The sequence below is a fragment of the Electrophorus electricus genome, chromosome 2, assembly GCF_041902795.1.
Source record: "Electrophorus electricus isolate QZ-2024a chromosome 2, ASM4190279v1, whole genome shotgun sequence".
Classification (NCBI taxonomy): Eukaryota; Metazoa; Chordata; class Actinopteri; order Gymnotiformes; family Gymnotidae; genus Electrophorus; species Electrophorus electricus.
In genome coordinates, this window is record NC_137498.1 from 20,048,000 (window position 1) to 20,069,741 (window position 21,742).

A 21,742-nucleotide genomic window follows, 5' to 3' on the forward strand; every position below is an offset into this window, starting at 1 on the left:
GTTTCTTATGTGAAGGCCAGTGTAGCTTACCACATAATGATAATTTTGGATAAATAATTTACAGATTCTCATTCGCAAATTCTGCTAACTGTAATGAAGCAACTTGTAATTACCAGATATAGCCGAAATGTGGCCTCATCGCTAGTTTGGTCTGTGCAGGCTTACGAGAAAACTTTCGCTAACGTGAGTAGTTCGACACAGTGACTAATTTGGTCTATAAACTAATAAGGTAGGGTTAAAGGTGCCAGTACAAAGGAACGTGAACTTACGCTCATCAGTTTTTTCATCATGGTCAGTTTGAATAAATCCTCCTTGCCTCACAAAGTATCAATCTACTCAAACGCGTCGAGTAAATGCCGTCTGTGGTTTTAAAAAGCAACTGCCGCGGCTTTATATTGTATGGGCTGCACTGTGATGTCACAAAGACATCGCGAAATAAAGACCCAAGCATATATCACCAAGTAACATACTCGTCATTGTCACTCCTAAAACTATAATTGACCGAGGAAAAAAAAACACTAAACCGACATAAACTTATAATACATATCTTTATTTTTGATTTATTATAGATCAACTCTATTTCTTAGAAAATGTATAGAGATAGAAAAAAGGATGGGATCATAAGAAAGTAATATGTTGTGACAAAGCTGTAATTCTGCATTATTGATCACTTTAAGGTCAAGTAGAAAAAAAAGAAATCGCCCATTTATTTTCCATGATCTGTCCCCATTTCAAATACAATTTTAATAACATTTTCCGGCCACTGAATAGGATGATGGGGAGATTACAGACCGTGGTTTTGTACACTGACATAAAGGACACCTCTTTAGCTCATGCACTGCAGGGGCCACACCCATGGGCATGAACTAATTATATTGTCCTCTGATCTGTAAAGCTTCTCTAAGTATTTGTAATGTAACCATCAATATTATGTCTATGAATGTGAGCGGCCATCAACTTGCTTTGTTACAAAGTCATGTCACAGCCAAACATCAGGTCCTTGTATGATTGAATTTAGGCCATGCCTGGTCTTATCTTATAAAATGCAACACCTCATAGCACCATCTTAACTAGAAAATTGTACATTTCATGCACTTTCATATTTTTCATTTTTCATATATTTCATATCTTTATAACAGCTCGAGTGCCACATTGGAAGGAGCAGGATGCAGACACAATAGATCTAGTGACAGCAGCGTCAACTAGCAACGGAGCATCCTCAACGGGACCGGATGCAGACTTGGGGGGACCCAGCTGAGACATACCACATGGCACACCCACAGTCAATGTGCGCACACAAAGACAGACGAGCTGGTATGCCTGCAGACACTGTGTGCGTACATACAAAAGTGCCTGCTGGGAGCACAGGCACTGGAGGAAAGTCCCAGGCCCTGTAGGACACACAGAGGGGCACGTCCTACCTTGGTCCAGACGTGCCGGGACAGGCTTCTGCCCACACATCGCAAGCCAACCATTGACAGCCCATCATGGATGAGGCAGTCCTCCTCTTGGGCTTTGGGTGGACCTGCCACATACTCCCAGCCCACATGTGAAAGAGAAAGAGAAGAGATGATGGAAGCACTAGTGGGACACCCAGCTTGGACAACTAGACCATCCACATAGTGATCCAAGAAGAGCCAATCTGCTCCCCATGGGCCAAACCTGGGAGCACTAGGCCACCCTCAAGAAATTCCAGAGGGTTTTCCCTCCTTGAATGGAGTAGGCTGTGTCCTCTTTCTCCTTTTCCAGTGTGGCTGCAAGCTCTGGTCAAGGTCTTCTCTCCTACATCAAAGGTTTTGGAAAGCAGCTTGAGGCAACGGGAACAGGGAAGCCTCTGGAGTAGACATGTCTAGGGGAACATTCTCTAACACCAGAGTAGTGTGCTTCCACTTGGCGCACAATTGCCCGGTGCTGTCCTTTAGGCTCAGCCACAAACACACCCCCATGAGCAGTTGTCGCTCAGGGAACTTCGGCATACTGTTGTGGTCCGTCATTCATTGACGGCCCGAGTGCTGCCGGGCAAGGAGTAGGATGCACAAACTTCTCCCCACACAGACAGACATTTATTTACACAAAATATGAATGATAATTGATATGGCACTCCCACATAATCAATGCAGCGTGATATGAAAATATGAAATATAACGGGTACAAAAGACAGAACAGGAACAGGAAGCATCAACTGTGGGTACCAATACCAGCACTAACACCTACAATGACCGACAACATGCTACACAACAAAGGGGTTTAAATACAGACATAAATGATATGAACAAAAAGGTACAGGTGTGTGACATAAAGGGGGAGTGCTAACAAACAAGGGGGCACTCAGCAAGAGAACACAACAGTAAAGTCCCACTGTACCTGGTCGGCCACGTCACGTGATAAGTGGGAAGGGGAACGTACCGTTACAATTTTAAAAATTATATCTTCATTGTTGATAACATTTCTTAATAAAACATGTTTAAGCATATATAGCTTGCAACTCGCTACTTGCTGGTCTTCCTCTAAGTGCCATCAAACCTCTACTTGTCCAGAATGCAGCAACACAACTGGTCTTCAATCTTCCGAAGTTCACACGTTACTCCACTGCTGCGCTTCCTTTATTGGCTCCAAGTAGCTGCACGCATCAGATTTAAAACCTTGAAAATGGACCAGCCTCTTCATACATGAGGTCAATGCTAAAGCCCGATCCGTACCTTGAGTACTTCGAACCTCAAATACGGCTCGGCTTGAAATACCTTGCTTCAGGTCTCATGGACGACAAGCATTGAGACTATTTTCTGTCCTGGCTCCAAGATGGTGAAATGAACTACCATTTGCTGTCCGGACAGCAGAATCCATTGCAGTCTTCCAATGCAGACTGAAGACCCATCTATTTGCAGACTATTTAAAGGACAACTGACTTTGCTCCCATATTGACTAACTAAATTAGTACTTATTGTAGGATATTGTTTATGTTGTTTAACAAACTCTAGTACTTATTGTTTATTGCACTTATCATTGTTTAAGACAGACCTTATGTATTTTGTACTTCTAGGTATCAGCATTGATCCCTGTATTCTACAGTATTCTAGTTCACTGGTATGTGGCACTCTAACCTACTGTACTGTACTAGGATATTCTATGAGTAAATGACAAAGCACAGTCACGCTCGCCTCCCGCGAGTCACGTGGTTGGGCCAGCCACGTGTAGTGGGAGGATCTGTTTGTGGCCACACCTGCACCTTGTTTGTTTGTATTTACTTAATCCCGTGTCGAAGTGTGCAGAGTGTTGGTCATTGTGGATGTAACGTGTTGATGGGACGTGTTAATGTTCCCTGGTAATGTTACATGTTTTTGTTATTGTTATCTGTGTTCATGTTTGTTTAATGTCAACCGTTTCATGTTCATAATAACATTTGTAATGCTTGTGAGTGCCGTTATCGTTCCGTCTTTGTATGTCAATAAATGTACGTCCCAGTCGCCGAAGTCTGTGCATGCTGCCCCTCCCCCTGTGGCACTCGCATTACCTCGCGTTAGAAGCACTTTTGTAAGTCGCTCTGGATAAGAGCTTCTGCTAAATGCCCTAAATTTAAATGTAAATGTAATCAAAAATCAGCAATTTTGCACATTTTCAGCAAATTGATGTTTCAGGCTTTATTAATAATTTGAGTGTTACCTTGGAAAGAACGATAACATCCTCATGAAAAGCGACGAGACGGGGGAAACATTTTCATTACCTATCAAAAAACAAAAAAGTTATTGATTTTTTAAAAATGTATATAACTGTGATATTCTGTCTAACAACTAAATTGTCATATGTGTTTCTAGCAATAAACTCTCACCTGTAGTTGCAGCAGCAGCCACAGTGTTAGGGTGCTGATTCTCAGTAGAGAAAGAGTCATTCTTGCTTTTCATTTTGAGTTTCTAACAATAACAAAATAATGATTTAGTACAAAAATATTAGAGCATAATAAATTTATAACTAAAAGTACAGATACAAACCAGTAATAATGCAACAGAATATCATTTAGAACAAATTATATAATTTATGGAAAGTGATATATACACATTCAGTGTGAAATGAAATTCAAATATGCACTACTTTAAAAATTAATAATGTAACAAAATCTAAATAAGAAATAAGTCAAATATTTTACCTTTAAGTTCTTTGAGACCTTACTGAATGGGAATAGGAAATGCAATCTCCCCTTTTGGGCTTTTATGCTTTTGCTCTGAATGTCCAGAGCAGGGTCTGTGCATGGTGACCTAGCAGACGTCTCAGACTCTAGTGATGGAGAGCTATATATATTGACACTGACCAGGGAACCCAGTCATTGTGTATGCTGGGGGACTCTTCAGCCTTCTTCACAGAGGGTGGGACAACCAACTCCATAAACTGGCTTGCCATGACGTCGGAGGAGGTGTTTATAGTATCTGTGCATAGCTCTGATGATGCCTGTGATGCTTTCAAGTCATCCTGGTCTACGTAGATTCGTATGCCCATATCACAGATCTCATAAGGTAAGAACTCTTCAACGACAGGATTTATTAACTGACGGCACGAAAACTGCGTCCTTCCTTTCATGCGGGGATTGATGTCTTGCAACAGTTCAGCAAATTCCTCCATCTCATCATCAAAGCGCTAAAGCATACCCGAAACCGGAGAGCCAGCTATAGGTTACAGGTCTAGATGTACCATCATCTTGAACGCCTGAGGATAATGATGTCAAACTCTTAGTATGTCCTATCAAAACCTCACTCAATGCTTCTGAATTTGTATCTTCCAAAGTAGAGTGGAATTTCATCCAAATCTGGTCTCTCATGATCATCCAGGCAACTGCGATGTGTATCAATAACTGCAGTCCTAACATCTCTGCTTAGATTGTCTATATGAGCTGTCCCCTCCTTCACAGGGACTGAAACTGAACGATTTATCTCACAATATCTGGTATGGAAAGCATTCAGAAAATCTGCAGTTTCCTTCTTGGAATCTGAAAGCAACACTGATCTTACATCAACATCTAAAATTTCTTCCAGAGATGGAAGAAGACCCATCACAGTTACTTCAGTGACAATGTCCACAATGACTGAAAACATATAAGAGATCATGACCTTTGTCTCCTGTGAAAGAAAGGAGAGATGACGTAGAAAGCTGAACATTGAAAATGGCTCCAAAATGGCTTTGGTTGTTTGATTTACAATTAATATGATTCCCATTGAAAATATTTTGATGTCTAAGCAATGTGGTATGACTTACTGGACTAGAGATTGTTTTGTGGATTGATCTCCACTGCCTAAAAGAATGTGAATAAAAGCATTCTTTAGAAATATAATTAATATTTATGCTGAAAATCTCATGCACTCAGAAGTATACCAAAAATAAAAATGATAAATTGAAAAAGCAGAAGAAGAAGAAGAAGAAGAAGAAGAAGAAGAAGAAGAAGAAGAAGAAGAAGAAGAAGAAGAAGAAGAAGAAAAGGTTTAAAAACAGCATACTCGTGAGTCAGATTCATCACAAAATGGGTCAAGATTGGTGCAATTTCCAGCTTCTCCAAGTCTGGGATGATTTGTTTGCCTCTATCAAGGAGCATTTTGCTGTCATTCCTCACAGATTTATGCTCCTCTTGTTTCGTGCTTTTTGACTTGCTTTTTTTTTCAGAACCAGAGAAGGATGAATAAAAATACATTAATATCTTCCCCCATCTAGCGGTCAATAACGGTGAGTCCTGTATTGATTTCTATCGTGTAATACTCTGGATATGAATGTTTTCATTTTCTATTACAGAACAGTCAAAGTATAGTCAACTAGTTCTGACCTTTTGATAAAAACTTGAACTTCAAAGTAGGTGAATCTATTTACTTAAATTGAACCAATCAGATCACAGTTCATTTACATAACATCAATGCTTTGAGTGCTTTAGATATGAGGACATCATTTTGATCTTTCTGCTCACACATCAGTCAGTCTATAATTCTGTACTATGTGTTTCTATAGCTTCCAACTTTCATGAGTTCACTGAATCTCTGGAGAACAGTGCAGACTAAGGTACTTTCTTATTTGTGAACTTTTATACATTTTATGTAATTTATTTATCATTTGCATTTTTTATTACTTTTCATTTATAAACATAAGGACACAAAAAACAGTTCATATAGTGAATGAATTGTTACAAGATAATCTTCTATACACACTGTTCCACCACTACCCTGTAAGGCCACCATCTCCATGTAAGTATATTTTGAAAGCATGTTTCATAACCATATTTACACTGGAACAATTTAATCAAAAGTGTTGTGTTTTTTGTTCCTCTCTAAGACTGTTCAGATGGCGATATTCAGAGTTGAGTCTGAGCAAGTTGAGAAACCCACTGTGAGGGTTTGCACCCAGAAGTTGTACACCTGCTCCAAGCCTGAGACCTCTCTGCCCCTGACACAATTGCGCAGGAATTTGGGCATGTACCTAGACTATGAGGATGGGCAGCTGTCTTTAAATTACATGCTAACATATCTACACATTTATCGAAAACCTCCGGGAGAAGCTGTATCGCATCTTTGCACTGCTGGACAGACACACTTATGACACTGTACTCATCAAAAGCAGCACCAGAGATGCACTGAGTCATATCCCGCTACACACCTCGCAGGCCAGCTTGTTTGCACATTTTGTCATAAAACTTAAGATGTCATTTGTTGCTGTTATATATAAAATTGCCAAATTAAAAAATAAATAAATCAAAAAGTAGCGTGTGGCTAGACAAACACAGCCAACCACATAAACAAGATATAATGTCAGTAATGTTTGCGGCAGGTGTTTCAAATGTGCCCAGACTCATATTCAAAAATATCCATGTTTCAACAGTTTGAAGGTGGCCATGCCACTAACAGTCTGGTGGAAATTCCACAAGATATTAAACTCCACACTCACACAAACTATTCATTCTCCCATTTGGAACAATCCAGACTTTACCATGAACAAAAATATTAAACTTTACATCTTGGATAGAAAAGGGCATTACACACCTTAAACATATTTATCATAAGACTTCTTTCATGTCACGCCCACAACTAGCCCCAAAATACGGTATAGAAAGCACCCAGTTCCTACAATACCATCAGCTAAGATCACCTATGTGTTCAAAAATCAATTCTGATACCTACATCCATATCAGAATTTATAAACAAACATTGTTAATACAAAAAACCTATTATCTAAGATATACAAAATAATAGTGAAATCAAATCTCACAGTTACACTCCCATGGAGACAATGGGAGGAAGATTTATTACTAGTCCCCGACGCCGCAATTTGGATTAAAATGTGTAATAATCATTACCACATGACAGCAACGCTAACCTACAATGCATTCAGTACAAAATAATACAGAGTACATTATACTACACATTGGATGTTTAAAATTGGTTTCACAAGCTCAGCAATCTGTACATACTTTACTCAAAACACAGCTGACGATTACATTCACGCCACATGGCAGAGCACACCTATCAAGCAATTTTGGCAAGTCGTCATCACCGACATATCCCATGCTTTAAATAACCATATCCATCCAACACCATCTTTATGTCTCCTAGGAGACATATCATCAACCAATATGACAGGATACTATGTATAACATTATTATATTGATATAATAAAAATATTATTGCAAAAAAACAACAAACAAAAAAAACCATACTCATGAACTGGAAAACAAAAAATAATATTAGTGTCACCCAATAGAAAAATCTATTGATAGAATATATATCAATAGAATAATTCTCAGAATTAATCAATAACAGAACCAATAATCTAGACTGGACACCTTTGATAAAATCTATACAGAGCGAATCCATAAACAATAAATATCACACTCTAATACATGTACATATACAATCCAACATACATGTACTTGCACATAACCATATATATATATATATATATATATATATATATATATATATATATATATATATATATATATATATATATATATATATATATATATATATATATATATATTACACATACATACATACATACACACACACACGCACACACACACACATCATTCCTGTAATGGTGCAGATGGCGAATACTTAAAAATATTCTATATACATTTTGCGTTTGTCTGTTCATCTGTCTGTCTTATTTTTAATAATAAAGCTCTAAAGGTCCTCTGATGGGGGGTAATAAATTAATATATTTATTTCTCCAGATTTCTATCTCTGAGAGAAAAAAAAAAGTCCTTTTACAAATTGCACCTCGTTGTGGACCTCGGCTAGGTTTACATTCCAGGTGATTATTTTAGAATTCAAGGGGAGGAGCTGCAGAAGTTGGAAGAATTAATTAGGAAAAAAGAAGTTATCAGAGCAATAGAGGAATTAAACATACGCAAGACTCCAGGAACCGATGGTTTACCTGCTAAATTTCATAAGGTGTGCGTTAGTGAAATTGCTGATCTTCTAGCTGATGTTTTTAATGAAGCATTAGATGGGGGGCAATTGCATGATTCATTTTATCATAGTGTGATATCATTAATATATAAAAAAGGAGATCCTTGTAAGTTGGATCATTGGAGACAGGTCAGCCTATTGAACTTGGAGTACAATATTTGTGCAACAATAATTGTTAATAGGATGTCAGAAACATTGAATGATATCATAGAGTTGGAACAGATATGTGCGATAAGAGGAAGATACATGTGGGATAGTTTAGGAGTAATAAGGAGTTTGGTTACTGAAGGGTCTGAGAGGGATTTTTATATAATAGGACTGCATCAGAAAAAGGCCTTCGATTATATTTCTAGAGACTACTTATGGTGAACATTGGAACGTTATGGTTTTCCAGAGAGGTTTGTAAATATGATTAAATTATTGTATAGTAAATCAAAAGTACAAATTAATGTTAATGGTGTGTTAACTGAAGATTTTGAAATACATAAAGGGGTTAAACAAGGATGCCCATTGAGTGCTGCATTATATGTCATCGCTATTAGCCCACTATTATATAAAATTAAAAATGATCAGCAATTACAAGGTGTTCACATGTTAGTTATGGAAAGATGGAAAATATCTGCGTACGCAGATGATGTGATGGCTTATGTCAAGAATCAAAATGAGTTTCATATAGTTAAGAGACACTTTGAAATGTATGAAGTTGTGGCTGGAGCGAAATTAAATGAAAGTAAAAGTGAAGGGGTATGGATAGGAGATGGGCAACCTGTACCAATAGATGTAGAAATAAAAAATGAAATTAAAATATTAGGTTTGATGGTAGTAAATGGTAGATGTAGCGAACGGAATTGGGAGAAGAAGGAGTATGAAATTAAACTAGAATTGGGAAAATGGAGGGTGTCAAACTATAAGACTAAAATACAGGAGGTTAAGACCTTTGTTTTGTTGAAATTGTTGTTTTTGGCTACGGTTTTCCCTCTGGATGAGAAATGTATTAAGAGGTTGAATAAAATGTGTGTTCGTTTTATTTGGAGAAATAACAGAGAAGTGACAAAACGGGAAATTATGTACAAGTCGAAAGATAAAGGCGGATTAGGGGGAGTTGAGTTAGCTCGGAAATTAGAAAATGCCTTTTGCAAAAATGTAATTTGGGTAGGAGATGTAAATCAGTGGAAAGAAAAGAGGCAAGTCAAGGAAACATGCTCCTTATTTTAAATTAGTATATGGAGATTTTTTGTTTAAATATAGGCAGCTTAATATTGATTGGAATAAGTCCCCAAATAAAATGATAGATAAAACAATACAAAACTGTGATTTTGGGGGAATGTCAATTATAAGGGTCTGACAGTGACAGAATGTGAAACCTGTGTTAAAAATGTACAGTCTAAAAGTATCTCGGAAAATGTTTGAGATACTGCATGGCTTATATCTGTTGGAAGACTGCCTGTACGATGTATTATCAAATGGAGTTGTTTTGTTACAACAAAGGAATGTCCGACGTATAATTGCATAGCCGATGAAACGATAGAACATTTATTACTGCAGTGCACAAGGACTATTGAAATTTGGGAGAAAATGAAAGGTATTGGGTTTAAATGGGATAGTAACAGGAAAAGTATTAGGTATGGAGTGTTTAATGAGAATTTGACTGAGAATGTGAAGGACCTTTGTTGGATGATTGTTTGTGTGACAAATTCGAAGATTTGGAAAACATGATGTAAGATGATTATTGAGCAATGTATAATACCTGCAGAAGTAGTTTTTAAACAGATTGTGTGTGAGTTAAAAAGGCTGAAGACGTTTGATATGAGAGGAAAAATTCTCTGGACTCTTTTGGACATATAAATGGATGATGTATACCTAATTTATAGATGTAAATTGTATTGTTAATTATTAATGTATAGAGTGAAGGTAGGCTGTGTCCTCTGGTAGATATTGTTTGTGAGGTTTTTGTGATGGAGTGTTTGTATTGAATTGAATTGAATTTTCTTAATAAAGTCAATTTAAAAATGGAGAAAGGCAGTCCTAGAAACATTATTTATTTACGTGAGCTTCGAACGAGAAAGTGGGATCCATAACTCCAAGATCTTTAACCGTTAGATAAGATGTGATTGGGAGACCATTGAGGTTCATTGAGTAATTAGAGAGTGGGGACCTAGCTGACTCTGAGCCTAATAGAAACACCTCTGAATGTCTCCGAATGTTAGAAATTAATTAAAAATACTAATGTCAATGTATTTACGACACATGCATTTGTTGTTTTTCAATCACAACAAAATATGTTGTTGTATTTTTTGCATTATGCTTATAACAGAATTAACAGACAAAAGTTCAGTGACTTTGCATGCAGAGTTGTAACTCTGCTTATTACTAGAACTGTGGCTAGAATCAAAATCAACGCTAGTGTCATTCCTAAATCCCCAATCAGCTAGTCGTGAAGCTAACATTCAAATAGAAAATAAAAATGCAGACTTCAGAATTAGTTAAATAGCTGAGGGAATAGAATAAATTATCCGTTGCTACCCCTGTCTTTTATCAGCCCTCCATCCCATGCCATCTTCCTCTATTATTTGCTTTTCTATTTTGTTCTGGTATCTCCTTATCTCTTTTTAAAAAAACATTGGCCAAAAGCAACTGCATCATTACCTGGTTTGGGAACTGCACCACCTTTGACCGCAAGACCCTCCAAAGAATAGTGAGAACAGCTGAGAAGATCATTGAGGTCTCTCTTCCCTCCATCACGAACATCTACATAACACGCTGCATCCGGAAAGCCACCAACATTGTGAAAGACCCCACAAACCCCTCACATGAACTGTTCACCCTTTTGCCATCTGGAAGAAGGTACGGCAGCATCCAGTCCCACACCTACAGACTGTGCAACAGCTTCTTCCCAGAAGCCATTAAACTCCTGAACTCTGGCTAACTCCAATTCCAATTCAGATTCCAAAATGGGCACTTTTATACATGCTTATAGACAGTCACACACACACACACACACACACACACACACACACACGTACATACATACATACATATCTATACACACACTCACACATTGTTTTGCATCGGACTAGTGCTGAAGTCAAACGTCACACAAATAAACTATCCACTCCTGTTGCAGTCTTGCACATTATCCTACTTGCTGCTAGAGTACTGTACTAAACCAGCACTGTACTCTGAACTGTTCTGGCTGCTACCGGTGACTGCTATGTTCAGGGTAGCATATCACTGATTGCTGTGCACAACTCGCTTTACATATGCCCAGTACTGTGTACTGTACTAAATTGCACTGTCTACTCATTTTCTATTTTGTATTTGTCTTGTCCTGTATTTATTATTGTTTATTTAATGTTTATTTAATGACATTTTGCACTATATTGGACTGTTTGCACTTGTGTAGCATGTTGTCTGTTGCACTGTTGTTTTCTGGTTGCACCATGGTCCTGGAGGAACATTGTCTCGTTTTTGTTGTGTACTTGTATATAGCTGAAATGACAATAAAACCTCTTGAACTTGAACTTGAACTTGAAGTCCCTCCAGACAGGCCAAGCCCTACATCCTTGTACTGGGCCGCAGGATCAAGCAGCGCCTGTGGGAAGCGCTCTTCTGTCCGACTCTGCGAGAGGAAGTTAAGCCTGATGGACAGTTCGACGTGACTGAGACCTTCTCTACTCCAATTTTCAACAGCTTCGTGCCGCACTTTGAAGTGGACATGAGTGGAGAACCCATGCCTGAACAGCCTAAGAAGAAAAGGCGAAGACACTGACTTTATTATTATTATTGTGATTGTCATTGTCATCCTTGTTTGTATTATTACTATTATTCTTATTATTATTGTGATTGTTGTTATTAACTTTTTATATTCTATATGTAGTTTCTGTATTGTTTAAAATTTGTTTAAACTTTTCTTAATTTTAAATTTAGTCAATCAGTCTGTCCCTTGTAAAATAATTGTGTAATAGTTCATGAGATGTCATTGTAATAACATTTTAAAATTATTTTGCATTATAATAAATTTACTGTAAATAACAATAACTTTAAATGTTTAAGGTGTGGCATCTTAAATAAATTGATAGAACTGTACATCTTTTTTCTACCGTTACTAATGAGTCTTAATTTACATCTCTTATCAGTGGAAGATGTACTTGCTCACACCTTTCCTTTAGATTCCTTTTGTACACACTACAGACTGTGACCATGAGATGCTTGAATGAAAGTTGAACATTCACCCTTGTGTATGAGTGCCGAATGTTAGCTAATGCATCATGATGAGCCTATCCTTGTTGAGTTACTTACTGAGATCATTCTCATTGCAAGTTCATTACACCTTGTGTACTTGTAGTGCAGTGAGCAGTTTCAATCTTAGTTACAATCTTAGTTATCAAAGACTCATTCCACCCAACCACAATACATCAGAGAGCTGTTTTGCATGTCAGTGCATCTTCACCTTGAGCCACAAAGTTAAATAGCTTTTAGGCCTGGTTCAGGCTTCAGTTCTTACTTCATAGTATTCTCACTGCTGAGCTGAGTATAGAATTCATTTTGTGAAAATAAATGTTTTCCCTCAGAATAGGGAGACATATCTAGAGTTGTGGGGCACAGCAGAACCACTTCAAACTGGCAGTGTTTGAGTGCTGTCATATGGCAGATTAGGTCTAGTGGAGCTCATTTGATGGTGCAGATAAGAAACTTGGGTAACATTACTGAAGGGCACTGTTCAGAGTGCTAGATGACTCCCACATAAGCCCTTAATGACAATTGACATAAACATACTTGAACATTTATAAATGCTTATGCCAACAAGCATCAGCTGACATTAAAAGCTGCTTTTGACATCTTTGATATCAAGTTAACATAACTAAATCAAGTACTAGGTGGGGAGAAATTACATCACACATTATAACAACTGACTTTGCAGTTATGTGTTTTTTTTGTTTTGTTTTGTTTTGTTTTTTTAACTAAAATTAAATTAAATTTTAACAAAATGTTTAATTAATAAAATATTTTATTCTTTTATCCTTTAATGAACCATCATGTTCTTCAGGTCAGTGAAGACCTGCCAAAAATACTGCGGGTCATTGTTAATCTGCAGCATCTTGCCACTCATGCGGTTAGCAATGTCCAGGGATCGGGCCCAGAAGGCCCCTTTGTTTTCCTCCACCAGGAAAGCTTTGGCTGGGTAGCTGATCTCCTCACACATGTAGGAGCAAGACACGTACAAGCATGTGAGCAGCACGGCCTGCAGCTCCTCCTTGGTGGCCACCTCAGCTGAAATGATGTCACGGCACAGCATGAAGAGAAAGACCACGGTGCTTGGAATGAGGAAGCTTTGCTCCTGCCATTTTGTCAGTGTCACGTGGCGGTCCACAATGCGCAGCCACTGCACGGGCTCGTCAGCAGTCAGGTCCTTCAGCAGGCAGCAACGCCGGCACAAGAACGCACCCAGGCATGTGAGCAGCTCGCTGGTGGAGGACTGCATGAGCAGTCTAGGCATGCTTTCAGTGCTGGCCTGGCCCAGCCTTTCAGGCTTACTCGCAGTGGCAGACTGGGTTAAAGAAACATCACAAAAGACAGTTCACAACTGGAACCGGATTATGAGTGATAACAGTGAGCTCAACACCTTCCTGTCTTTTGTCCTCATGTTGGTTGATAACAGTACTCACAGTAACTCCATCCAGGCCATCGCCAGAGGCAAGCTTCATGGACCGCTTTGTCTTGGGTGACAGACCTTTGCCAGAATGTCCTCGGAAGAGCAGGTTAAAGAACTGGCATTTCTTGACTCTGGTCTTCTTTTTCTTTTCTACCTGAGATGCTGTCAAATCCAAGACGCCAGAATCCTTAACACAGATTGGCATGGACAATGCACTACCCATACTGTATGGACTATCTCGGATCAAGTGGAATGTGCACAGAAGAGAGTAAGGTGGAATGAGTATTTGCGGAGAAAAACGGTATATCGATATTAGTACATCCATGGCTTATTAAATTCCATTTAATTCAATTCCATTACATCCATGGCTTATTAGATTCCATTTAATTAAATTCCATTTAAATTCCATTATGTATTCAACACTGGCTACAGATGTTATGTAACAGTCTCCCCAAACGCAATCCACGCGCTGTCTTTTCCCCTTTACCGGCACGCGCGCACTTAAACGTTCCAGTGGACCAAGGAGTAAGCATAGTTTAGAACATGCGATGCTGATCCTTGCGTTCTGTGGATCAATGCCTTTGGGACAAATATGTCAAATATGTCATACATGAAAATGTGTGTGCTGGTTTTCTAATCAAACAGCAGGCTCCAATGGATAGCAATGCTGACCACTTTAAAATGCACCCATTCTCTTGTTTGACAGCACTTGTTAAAAGGGTTGAACTAACAGAACTAAGTTGAACAAATGAGGGCTGACGTTCAGGTAGTCTGCCACATTAATGTCTAAAGAGCCAGTCACAAAATGCGACAAAATCTGTTCCTCTCTTTGGCTAAATTGACTGACACTGAACTTTAATTTTTCTGTTGAGTTATCGTTAGCTAGCTAGCTTTGCGAATGAACCTAGCTTGACTATCATGTTAGTGTTTTATTTTCTTTATTTACTATAATTTTTTAACCAACTAATTGTAGCCAGCTTGCTGTGAGACACCAGATCTAAAATAATGGATCTGCTGCGTTGTATTTGTAGACGCAATGGCAGATATGACGGGAAACTCGCTAGTGCAGCCGGGTTACCTTGCCTACTGATGAAAGTACAATCGACCACGGCAGAGACAGAAAACTAGCAATCTAGTTAGTTATCTGATAATATAACTTTACCCCTCTAATATTAAGGGATTACCATCACAGATGCCTGTATGTTCAGAAAACCCATCCCCAATTAGATAGTTTTAAGATTAAATATTCAAATAGAAAATAAAGATGCAGACTCCAGAATTAGTTGAAGAGAATAGCTGGTCCCGTCCTTTATTGCAACTTAAATATAAACATGCTTTTGAGGGACCCTCCGGAGAATGTCTGAGGGGTACACAAGAGTTTAATTCTTATAAACGTTTTCAAGGGCAATTATGTAAACAACCCTCCTTTTTTTCCATATTGTTCTTTGAAGTTTCCACCATTATGCTCAAATTACACATGACATTATAAAAGCTAGTCACCTATGAACCTGTGGGCTTATAGAGAAGGGAAAATAAACTATGGACTATTCGTGCTCTGCATTCTTGCGTATTTATTTATGCTAGGCTGTACATAACGCAGCCTTAAAAACATGGGATAAAAATCCCCATGTGACACAATTCAGGTTCTGTCTAAATACATGGCTAGCTAGCTAGTTATTTTTACAATCCCATTTAGCACATATATCGTCGCGAATGTCTTGAACAAAACGCGCTGTACCTAATCCCCATAAATGACATATCTCTCACTGAATAAAAACTTGTATGCTTCAACAGTATACAGTGGTAGAAATAGCGATCACCTTTAAAAGGATTTCTTACTGTAGGCCTATTATAAACAACATGGAGGAAATTAAAATAAAAATACTTGAATCAGACCGTGGGCACAGGCTGCTAATAAATCAGGGAAATGAAACTGGATGGACTGCTTAATTTTGTAACAACACAACATTTATGGTGACAAGGATGTTTCACACATACACTCTTAAGTGATGCTGACCTCAATATCCATATTTCACATTGTTACTGTAACACTATAGATGAACCTAAACCTCACATTCTCGTCACGTTGATAAGCTTTTTGAAAGTTCCGCTCTGCACGTCTCTGAAAGGCAGGTGAATTAATCTCCTGGAAACATAAAAGCATGACACTAAATCTTTCACTTTGTTCTTATATGCGAGTTGTCAATAATTCAAAATTCTTGTTAAAACTCTGGAACTCTGTTGCAGCTCACTCTCTGTTTTGCATTGCCAGATCGCTGGACAGGAGTATGTCCGGCTTTGACACACGTGCCCTGCGCTGACCAGTACCGCCAGCAACCACAACACATTGAGGAGACGTAATCCTCTTTAACTACTTGTCCTTCCTCCACGTATATACACTCAAAACTCCAGTTTAGAGTGGTTAATGGCACTTACGCCAGCACACTGTACCGGTTTGTTCACCTGTAGTCAGAGATGCACAGACCCGTTGGTGCGTATGCGTAACTCGGAGCAGGTGCTGCTCTACAAGGTTATGCTGCTGCTTATTGTCACTCTCTCACGAGCACAAGCCCTCATCTACTTTAACAAGGCTAAGTCATTGATAATGTAATAACAAACATGTTTGACAAAATACTAGGTCATAGTTTGCAGTCTGAAGTACTTCTGACCTGCTGAGAGTTAGCCTGATTTGATTTAGCTTGTTCTTAACCTTTGTTTAGTATGTTACGTAAAAGCTCATGGAAATATTTCAGATGTAACATACATGTACCTGACCATTTTCACTGAAAGAGACTGGTAGCTACAGGATTACACAAAGCTACAACCAGAAACGATTTCTAGTCACCGAGTATTATTGGTGTGAATAATTAGAATTTAAATGAATTCATATTTTGTTAATTATGTAAATATGTTGCAATCTTGGAAGACAGTTTGTATTCTGTTTCTATATGACAGTTATATATTTTTTTGTTTGTTTGTTTTCTTAATGTAATTGACAATCATGATCTTATAGTTTGTTTTCTAAGTGTGTTTCCACATTACCTTTGACTGTTGTATGCCTTGTATGACTGTTGCATTTAGCCCCTCATTCCGTCTCTAATTTTTGACATGTACTCTTGACATAAGTCTTGCATAAGTGGAAAGTCGATCAGCCCCCGTTTAAAAATGGTGAGCTTTTACTGTCACGTTAATAACATCACGCACGTGCACACATAATGCTTCGACTGTCCAGCACTTTAAATATCTTCTGAACATTATGGAGGGTGTGCATAGTTACCAGTTCCCTTCGTGCAAAAGGGTTGTCTTAGGTTACTGTAAAGACTAATGCACATTTGGAATCCTTTCTTTTGCTGAGATGTTACTAGCTCACGCGATACTCAAAAATGAGCACAATCATTGAAATGCGGATATCATTGGGTACAGGGGTACCTAGCCATAGTCATGAATAACTGAATATAAAAGGCTGAACAATCTACTATAAGCAATTGCATATTTCATTAGGGGTTTTTTTAATACGCTGTAGTAATTTCAGGAGCTCAGGCAGGGGCATATTTATATTTATGAGTGGCTATGCCACACCCACTGAAATAAAAGCTGAGGATGTCATTGCAGAGGTAGGAGGAGCCAGAGCAGAATATTACATTGCTTGAATAGTGGCTCTGTCTGCCCTGGGGGTATAATTGAAACCCAAAGACTGAAAGGATGGGGAGAGAGAGAGAGAGAGCGAGCGAGTGAGCGAGCATGTGTGAACATATTCTTGTCACGGTACGCCCCCCCCCTCCCCAAACGTCTCCCCGTGTGTGTTTGCTTGCTTGTGTGTGTGTGTGTGTGTGTGTGTGTGTGTGTGTGTGTGTGTGTGTGTGTGTGTGTGTGTGTGTGTGTGTGTGTGTGTGTGTGTTCATCCGTGTGGCCACACTCCCTTGTGTTTCACGCCTGCTCTTCGTTGTGTTGTTATTGTTTGCGTATATAAGACCTTTGTGTAAACGTTAACGTTGTCAGTGTTTGATCCCACGATAGCCTTAGTGCTACGTTGTCTTCCATGTCTCTAAATAAACATCGTTGTATGCATCACGGCTCCTCTTTTGTATCCTTCCAAGCCTCCCTGCGTTACAATTATGATAAAATTTGATAAAATACTAGATCATAGTTTGCAGTCTGAAGTACTTTTGACCTGCTGAGAGATAGCCTGTTTTGATTTAGCCTGTTCCTTACCTTTGTTTAGTATGTTGCGTAAAAGCTCATGGAAATATTTAAGATGTAACACACATGTAACTGACCTAGTAGAGCAAAATTACAGAATTGTAAGGAGGAAGTGACGTTCTTGGGGAATATCATTAAGGGAAATACACACAAGCTGTCTCAAAACCGACCACAAACCATCATTTCGCTACCTAAACCATAGTGGCATACTCCCCTCTTACTGTTTATGTCCCACACGCAGGACACCGAATACTGCAAGACAAAAGAGTGTCACACTCATCAGCCCAGTGGTAGCTGAGATACCACACCACCCTCTTAGATATGCCTAATATAACTGTCAAAAGGTGTATAACACTGAACCCAGCTACACTCCTTCCTACGGAGGAGGATGGAGAGCCACAAGACTGCACAGCAGTCTTAGCTGAAGTATATATACCACGGGTTGATCTCTTTGAAGAAGCCATAAGTAACTCAGACCTATGCCTCTATGTGGATGGGTCAGCAAGCAGGGACGACACAGGGGTCAATAGGGCAGCATACGCGGTAGTAACAGATCATGAAATACTTAAAACAGAAGTATTACCATCCTCCTATTCAGCGCAGGCTGCTGAACTAGTAGCACTGACGGAAGCATGCAAACTAGCTGCAGACAAAACTGTTAATGATTTTGGAGCCATATGGAAACATAGGCAATTCCTGACAAGCTCGGGTAAATATATTAGACATCACCATCTTGCTAGAAGCCATTTCGCTGCCAAAGACAATTGCAGTTGTTACGTGTGCAGCTCACAGGACTACAGAAGACCAAATCAGCAAGGGGAATAATTTTGCAGATAGAGTAGCAAAGGCAGCTGCAACTAAAACCGCTGTGCAAGCAATACAGGAAACCGCTGCTACCCCGCAGGCCACGTTACGGGAAATTCAGTCAGGGGCTACCGCCACCGAAGGCACCAGGTGGAGACAACTAGAACCTCCTGTTAACAACCCACACTGCTGTCAAAATAGAAGGACGAGGAACCTGGGTACATCACACACACTGAAAGAAGGCTCCGACACCAGCCCCAACTCCAAGCAGCAGCACCCCAACAGACTAGGTCAGAACTGTGTTGAGTAGGGTGTTAAAGGCAAGGCCTACCCTTTCGACACTCGGAACCGTCAAGAGACGGTAGAGAAAATCAGACACAGCTAACGCAGTCAGAACATAGACTGCATATTAATATGGATGAAGAATCCCATGACTTATCAGAAGACTTGTTACCATTTCAGGGTCCCAACGCCACTGAGGCAGAACGATTAGCAGCTAAATGCCAACAAAATACAGCGTGTATGTCAGCCATTGTGCATGCCCAACATATCGAGCAAGAGTGCCTGGTGTGCCATTACAAGGACTGTAATCCCTCTGAAAAACGCAGACGTAGGAGAAGTGAATATGACAATCTCTATGTTAAAATATTGTTATTCTAAGATTTTTGAACATTCTAGTGCAAAGGCCTTACATCTTCCTGCCAAAAAGACTCTTCTGGTTCGCCATTTGTCCTGGTCCAAGTTTTCTTAGGACTCTCATGGAATACTTTGTTCTGAAAAGCCGAGATGAAGTCAAAAGCATAAATCATTTTTACAGTTTGGTGGACAGACAGCAATCTAACATGTAAGCAGACAACTGCTGTGAAAGTTAGAAAGCATAGAATACATACATTGTTTTCGCTCACACAGCGCAAAAAGTGTTAACGATCAAAATGATAAAATTAAATTGTTTATATTAAGCAAACGATGTAGATTCTCTCTACTGAGTGAACAGAGATAGACACAGAGAGGGAAGCGCTACTGTGGAATGACTCTTCTATGCTAAGTAGATAGCTGTTCGTCTCAAACTGCACGCGCTTAGGAACGTTATACGCATGTAAATAGCATGAAAAGCAATCGTTTATGCGCGACATAAAGCCTCATATGAGAAAACAGGTGGAACGTCAATGCATTCCATTACTATAAAAAACAGCAGACTGTTCATCATAAAATTAGAAAAGCTCTAGCTATAGTAGCTAAGCGGACATTTATACAGACAGACGTACAGTGCCAAAACACCTACAATTCGATAGAAAATAACTTTCTGTGATTACAAAATTGACTTGTTCAACCGTACCTTGTTCTGGAAGGTTCACCCTGGAAAGTTCACCCTGTCTTCCAACTTTAAAACTGCGGAAATCTGTCAAGTGAAATGACGTACAAATGCTTGAGCTCACCCTTAATGTAATTGTAGTGACGTCAAAGACGTTGTGACGTCAAATGCATTGTGATGTTTCTATAATGCTGTGCTGACATTTTGGTTATTGGGAAAATAAGTCAATAGTTCAAAAAATATTTGAAATTCCTATTTTTAGCAGCAGCCGAGTAAGTAGCTGATAGATGGGTACAACACAAAGTCATTCCCCTTCCAAGGATACACCACATGGCTTTATTGATAAAAATCGAGACATTAAATGTCCTGAAATTCATGTAAGCAATTGTGCAAAAAAACAAAACAACCCAAACTGTAATACAGACAGAGGTGGGTAGAGTAGCCAAAAAGTAAAAGTAATAAAGTGTTAAAAAAAAAACAACTGCTCATCAGGCAACATTATACATTTACCTGATGCTTTTATCCAAAGTGACTTACAATTATGAGTGAGTACACCTTGAGCAATTGAGGGTTAAGGGCCTTGCTCAGGAGCCCAACACTGGCAGCGGTACTGCTTGAACCAGCAACCTTCCGGTTATAAGTCAAGTACTTTGCCAACTGAGCTACGACTGCAGAGACTACAGACTGTTTCAACTTTGTTGGCTTGGCTGATGCACTACAAATACCAACTAGAGAGAGGGTCCAGCAGCATAAACAACTTGGCCAAGTTATCCAACCGGTATGATCGAGCAACATGGTCATACTGGTGAAATGTCAATCTGATTATACTGGGTGACCACTTTGGTCATTGGTAATGCTGGTCAACTATCTTGTTCTTATCTTACCTGAAGTGTGATGTTTATAGCTACACGCATACCAAATTGATTTGAAATAAATAACAATCTAATTGTAGGTATTTAGCCAGAAACCACAGTTGTATTATACAATATCTCATTAGGTTGAATGGGATTGTAAAATAGTAGCCCGTGTAACCTCTGTGTTCCATCCCACTCAATGATGCTAGCCAGCTCAGAGCAGGTATGTCTGACTTTGCCTTGCACCTCCCTGTAACTGTTACAACATCCATTATAACAATATGATAAAAAATATATATAAATAAAATGAAGCTGTGATCGTATAGTGTAGTTGTTTGATTATAATTTATGATCTCATAATAATCTTATCTACATATAATTGTACATTTACATCGTAACATTCACTCATATACTCAAATTCCATATCATACACAGAAAACGTCCACATAATCCAGTTTATATTTTCCTGATCAATAATACAAAT